The sequence below is a fragment of the Sarcophilus harrisii genome, chromosome 5 (genome assembly GCF_902635505.1).
Source record: "Sarcophilus harrisii chromosome 5, mSarHar1.11, whole genome shotgun sequence".
Lineage (NCBI taxonomy): Eukaryota > Metazoa > Chordata > Mammalia > Dasyuromorphia > Dasyuridae > Sarcophilus > Sarcophilus harrisii.
Genome location: NC_045430.1, coordinates 60061022 through 60068139, shown reverse-complemented (window position 1 = coordinate 60068139; position 7118 = coordinate 60061022).

Below are 7118 nucleotides of genomic sequence, written 5' to 3'. Positions count from 1 at the left end.
TCTCTTTTTGTCTTTCTAAACTTCCGTGGGGTGAAAAAATGACTCACTTTGATTTTTCTTGGCTTTCTCAGAATTATGTCCAATGTTTTCTATGGTCATTTTGTAGGAGTGATTTTGGGGGAGGTTTGGCAGTTGACCTTTGGTACCAGTGCTCTGTGCTGTTATTCTTTTTTTTTTTTTTTAAGTTTTTTTTAAATTAAAGCTTTTTATTTTCAAAACATATACATCAATAAATTTTAACATTCACCCTTGCAAAACCTTGTGTTCCAAATTTTTTCTCTCTCTTCCCCCCATTCCTTCCCCAAGATATTTCCACAATTATCAATGCTGAACAAGAAAAATCAGATCAAAAAGGGGAAAATGAGAAATAAAACAAAAGGCAAGCAAACAACAACAACAGCAAAAACGAATGAAAATACTATGTTGTGATCTACATTCAGTCCTCACAGTCCTCTCTCTGGGTGCAGATGGCTCTCTTCATCATAAAACCATTGGAACTGACCTGGGTGATATATTTTGATTCACGAATACATTGGATTTAAGTGAGGAATAGTTGCACAAAGTTATCAGCCTTACTCTCTCTCTTCCAGGGACATCAAAGTCCAGGGGCAAGGACAAAAGTCAGTGACAGGCAATGGCTTGGATGAAGTGGATGACCTTGGGATCTTCAATGTCTGAGTTCTCAGGGCTCCACAATGCCTGCTTCAGCTCTCTTCATGGCCATTGAAATAAGTTGTTCTTATCAGCCCATTCCACTAGGGAGTTGGTTTTTTTTTTCCTTTTCTCAATAGTATTTTATTTTTTCCAGTTACATATAAAGATAGTTTACAGCATTCATTTTTTGGGTAATAGTTTGAGTTCCAAATTTTTTCCCTCTGTTTCTTTTTTACCTTTTTCCTCTCACAGATAACAAATAATGTGATATAAGTTATACATATTTCCATATTTGTCATTGTAAAAGAAAAATCAGACTAAAAGGGGAAAACCACAAGAAAGAAAAAACAAATATTCTATAAGAAACGATCAATGGGATGATTTCAGATAGGCTTGGAGAGACTTACATGAGCTGATGCTGAGTGAAATGAGCAGAACCAGAAGATTATTGAACACGGCAGCAATAATGCTATATGAGGATCAATTCTGATGGAAGTGCCTCTTTTCAACAATGAGATGATTGAGGTCATTTCCAATGATTTTATGATGATGAGAACCATTTACACCCAGAGAGAGAACTGTGGAAACTGAGTGTGGATCACAACATAGCATTTTCACTCTTTTTATTGTTGTTTGCTTGCATTTTGTTTTATTTTTCATTTTTTCCCCATTTCTTGTGCAGCATGATAATTGTATAAATGTGTATACATATATTGGATTTAACATACATTTTTAACATGTTCAACATATATTGGATTACTTGCCGTACAGGGAAGGAGGTGGAGGGAAGAAGGGGAAAAATTTGGAACACAAGGTTTTGCAAGGGTCTTTGTTGAAAAATTATCCATACGTATGTTTTGAAAATAAAAAGCTTTAATAATAAAAAAGAAAAAGCAAACAAATAAACAACAATAACAACAACAAAAGATGAGAATACTATTCTTCAATTCACATTCAGTCTCCATAGTTCTCTCTCTAGATATGGATGGCATTTTCCATCCCAAATCTATTGGAATTGTCTTGGATCATTGTATTATTGAGAATAAATCTATCATAGTTGATCATTACACAATATTGCTGTTACTATATACAATATTCTCCTGCTTCTGTTCACTTCACTCAATACCAGTTCATATAAGTCATTCCAGGTTTTTCTGAAATAATTTCTTATAGAACAATAATTTTCTATTGCATTCATATACCATAACTTATGCAGTTTTCCCCCAACTTTACAGTTCCTTGACACTGCAAAAAGAGTTGCTATGAATGTTTTTGCACATGTGGGTCCTTTACCCTCTTTTATGATCTCTTTGGGATATAGACCCTGTAGTGATACTGCTGGAACAAAGGTATGCAAGTTTTTTTTTTTTTTATAGTAACTTTTTATTGACAGAATCCATGCCAGGGTAATTTTTTTTTACAACATTATCCCTTGCACTCACTTCTGTTCCGATTTTTCTCTCCCCCCTCCACCCCCCCCCCCAGATGGCAAGCAGTCCTATATATGTTGAATATGTCCTAGTATATCCTAGATACAATGTATGTGTGCAGATCCAAACAGTTTTCTTGTTGCACAGGGAGAATTGGATTCAGAAGGTAAAAATAACCCGGGAAGAAAAACAAAAATGCAAACAGTTTACATTCATTTCCCAGTGTTCTTTCTTTGGGTGTAGCTGCTTCTGTCCATCCTTGATCAATTGAAACTGAATTAGGTCTCTTTGTCGAAGAAATGCACTTCCATCAGAATACATCTTCATATAGTATCATTGTTGACGTATATAATGATCTCTTGGTTCTGCTCATTTCACTTAGCATCAGTTCATGTAAATCTCTCCAGGCCTCTCTGTATTCATCCTTCTGGTCATTTCTTACAGAACAATAATATTCCATAACATTCATATACCACAATTTACCCAACCATTCTCCAATTGATGGGCTCCCTCAGTTTCCAGCTTCTAGCCACTACAAACAGGGCTGCCACAAACATTTTGGCACATACTGGTCCCTTTCCCTTCTTTAGTATCTCCTTGGGGTATAAGCCCAGTAGTAGCACTGCTGGATCAAAGGGTAACTTTTTGGGCATAAATCCAGAATGGTTGGATTCATTCACAATTCCACCAACAATGCATCAATGTCCCAGTTTTCCCGCATCCCCTCCAACAATCATCATTATTTTTTCCTGTCATCTTAGCCAATCTGACAGGTGTGTAGTGGTATCTCAGAGTTGTCTTAATTTGCATTTCTCTGATTAATAAGATTTGGAACATTCTTTCATATGAGTGGTAATAGTTTCAATTTCATCATCTGAAAATTGTCTGTTCATATCCTTTGACCATTTATCAATTGGAGAATGGATTGGTTTCTTATAAATTAGAGTCAGTTCTCTATATATTTTGGAAATGAGGCCTTTATCAGAACCTTTAACTGTAAAAATGTTTTCCCAGTTTATTGCTTCCCTTCTAATTTTGTCTACATTAGTTTTGTTTGTACAAAAACTTTTTAATTTGATATAATCAAAATTTTCTATTTTGTGATCAATAATGATCTCTAGTTCTTCTTTAGTCACAAATTTCTTCCTCCTCCACAAGTCTGAGAGATAAACTATCCTATGTTCTTCCAATTTGTTTATAATCGTTCTTTATGCCTAAATCATGGACCCATTTTGATCTTATCTTGGTATACGGTGTTGAGTGTGGGTTCAGGTATGCAAGTTTTATAGTTCTTTGGGCATAGTTCTAAATTGTTCTCCAGAATGGCTAGAGCAATTCACAAATCCATCATTAGTGTCCCAGTTTCCACCCCCCCCCCAACATTTATTATTATTATCTTTTCCTGTCTTCTTAGCTTATCTGATAGGTATGAGGTGGTGCCTCAAAGTTGTTTTAATTTGCATTTCTCTAATCAATAGCAGTTTAGAGCATTTTTTCATATAATTACAGATGACTTTAATTTCACCTGAAAATTGTTCTAGGGAGAAGTCTTCACGTGCTTGGAGTAGGCACTTTCTCAACAATGTTTTTAAAGTTCCTCTGTTATCTTCAACCTGGTTTAGTCCATATGTAAAATGGTTTACCACCGAGTGACTACTGAGCATATTACAGCTTCTTGGGGTCACAGGTAAGAGCTGGGTGTAAGGTAGACACCAAAGGTAGAGAGCAACAGTGAAAAGGACTCAGCAAGCCCTTACACTCTGGTGTAAGGTGCCAGTCTTCCCCAAATATTTGTTTACAATAAGGAATACTGGCATATTAGAATTCATCCTGACTTACCTTTTCTTTCTCCACAGCATGAAACTATTTGTTTATTTAAAACTTCTGATATTTTATAATTATGTCCTATAGTTCTACTCTCAACACCAAAGTTCTTTTAAGTCTTCTTTGGGGATTTTTTTTTTTTTTTTTTAGATATCTCCAACTACACTGGATAAAATGTTCAATCTAGATATCTGGGATATCTTTTATGTTCTGGGTCAGCTTATGAGGAATTTGTTCCATTTATTTTCTTCTCCCATAATCTTTTATTTGGTTGGCAATTCCACCTGAGTATCGTGAGGGTTTAAGTACTCTCTCAAATTTGCCTAGTATAAAGGAGCTCTGCCTTCTTCTAGGTCATCTGGCCCAGGTCATAAAAATTACTTAGGGTATCTTCTTGAGAATTCCTAAAAGGGAAGGGAGAGGGGGCAAAGTCATAACCTCTCTGGGAGAGAACTGTGTTAAGAAAAAAGAATCTACCCTAAAGAAGGAGAGTTTTATAGTTCATGTTAGGGATGCAAAGCAAATCAGAGAAGAGGAATTTTAACGTAAGTTAGTATCCAGTTTTAAAACTGTAAAGACAAAATACACTGCCTTGGAAGACAATGAATTTTCCATCATTAGAATTCATCAGATGGATGACAATGAGTTAAGAATACTTCAGCTAGAAAGTTTATAATTACTATTCTTTAAGTTTCTTTCAACTAAAATTATACAATAGTTAGGGAAGATGTCCTGAATGAGAAGAAGACATGACAAGTCAATATTGCTGTCAGAGGGTAAAATGTGGATCCAAAGAGTGGCTATTTTAATTTGCATTTCTCTAATCAATAGTAATTTAGAGCATTTTAACATATGATTATATTTGACTTTAATTTCTTCATCTGAAAATTGTCTGTTCTAGGGAGGAATCTTCATGTTTGGAGTAGATACTTTCTAAACAATTTTCTTTGACTGTGAAGATTGACCAGGGAGCCAATTGGACAACTGAGATGAAAAGACTGATATTAGGTTGATCAAATATGCACTGAATTCATCAAATTTATAGAAAATGCTAAACTAAGTGAAATTGTTAATACCATAGAAGATGGAAAAATATTTCAAATATCTTGACAAAGTTGGGGGGGGGGAAATGAAATGGTATTATAAAGTCATGATGAAACTTACAGAATGGTACCTTTAAGTTCAAAAGTCTAATAATAGACTGAGTGGTGCAGTGGCTAGAGCACCAGCCCTGAAGTCAGGAAGACTGAGTTCAAATCTGACCTCAGACACTTAACACTTCCTAGGTATGGTGACTCTGGGCAAGTCACTTAATCTCAATTGCCTTATCCCCTTATCCCCCAGAAAAACCTAATAATAAAAATACAGAATGGAGAAATACAGAAGGGGAGGGGTGGGACAAAGATCTGGGGATCATAGTTGACTACTAGCTTAAATCAGCACCAGTATAGTACAGTATCTCTTTTTGTAGAGTTGAACTGACTCTGAATTAGTCAATTCTTTATATTAAATCTGATTTCAACTTATTTTTTGAAAGATGTATATAAATTTGAGATAGACTGGAGAAGAGAAACAAAAATGATTTAAGCATACCAAGCAGATAATTCATATCCTTAAGATGACAGTTTGGTTTTCAATATAATCTTAATACAGTTAAACATATATGCTTTAACTAATGGAAATAGTTTTAAATGATTGTATGTATAGCCCATATTGGATTGCTTGCTGTCTTAGAGAGAAGGAAGGGGAGGGAGGGAAAAAAATTTTGAACAAAAAAAATCTTACAAAATGAATATTGAAAATTATTTTTACATGTAATTGGAAAAAATAAAATACTATTAGATAGAGAAAAAAACAACCATAAAAATCCATGAGCTCATTTCACCCCACAATGTTTCCATTGCTTATAAAACCCTTATCTCTGACTTGGGCTAAGACTTACTTCTAAGATAAGAATAAATGATCCTGAATCAGCATAAACTTATCAGTAAGCCTTATCAGTAGGCAGAGTAGGGAGAAACCCACTTGGTAAAATCTGAAGGAAACCAGAAAAGTTCTTTTGTTTCTCTGTTTGATACACCATTACTTATTCCTTCTTTTGAGATCCTACCTTCATAGCCCATTTCAAAAGCTATCTTCTCCATGAAGTCTTCCATGATCCCATAGCTAGTAATAATCTAGTAGTTATGTATTTTTTCCTCACACTAAGTATCAAGGTTCCAGGTCCTATCCAAACTTTGCATCTCCACCAGCACCTAGCACAATCTTCCGCAAACAAAAGCCTTTGAGTAAATATTTGTTGAATTGAATTGAATGTAGTCATTATAAATAAAATGTTTGAAATCTTTTTACAATTATCTCTAGAACTTATAAGGCATTTTTTTCATTTATGTATTCATTCATTCAGGAAACATTCTTTTCTTTCTTTTTTTAAGACTTTAAACTTTTTTAGACTAGACTTTTCCCTTTTTTCTTTTTCTTTCTTTCATTCTTTCTTTTTTCTTTTTCTTTCTTTCTTTTTTCTTTCTTTCTTTCTTTCTTTCTTTCTTTTCTTTCTTTCTTTCCTTTCTTTCTCTTTTTTCTTTCTTTCTTTCTTTCTTTCTTTCTTTCTTTCTTTCTTTCTTTCTTTCTTTTTTTAGATTTTTAAGACTCTATCTTATCCCCCATACTGTAAGTATTCACATTAGGCTACTCGTATCAGCCCAATAAATTACCTCTGGAGCTAATGTTCCATTTTTTATCTGGACCAGTTGACTCTTTCTTAGGTAACCTGAATGACTCTCCCTTCTAAGGGAGAACTTAGTAAACTTAGTCGGGGCACCTGATGGTCTTAGCACATTGCACCTCAGAACTCCTGAGTTCCTGTGATCCGCCAACCTCAGCCTCCCTGGTTATCAAAGATTCCTGGCATGAACTATTCTGCTTAGCTCGACAAGCACTTATTAAATGTCTGCTGTGTTCCAGGCACTGCACTTGGGAACACAAAAACAAAAACAGACTACCCACAATGAGAGAATGGTGAGGAGGCAGGAAGTGGATGTATAAAATTAAACAATTTTGGGGAAGGGTATGGCATTAGAGACTGGGGGGTTTTAGAGGGGGGGCATTTCTGAAGGAAGTTGAGATTCTAGGAGGTGGAGGTGAGCTGGTAGTGCATTTCACACATGGGGAACATAGAGTTAGGAGATGGAATATTCTGTCTAAGGAGAC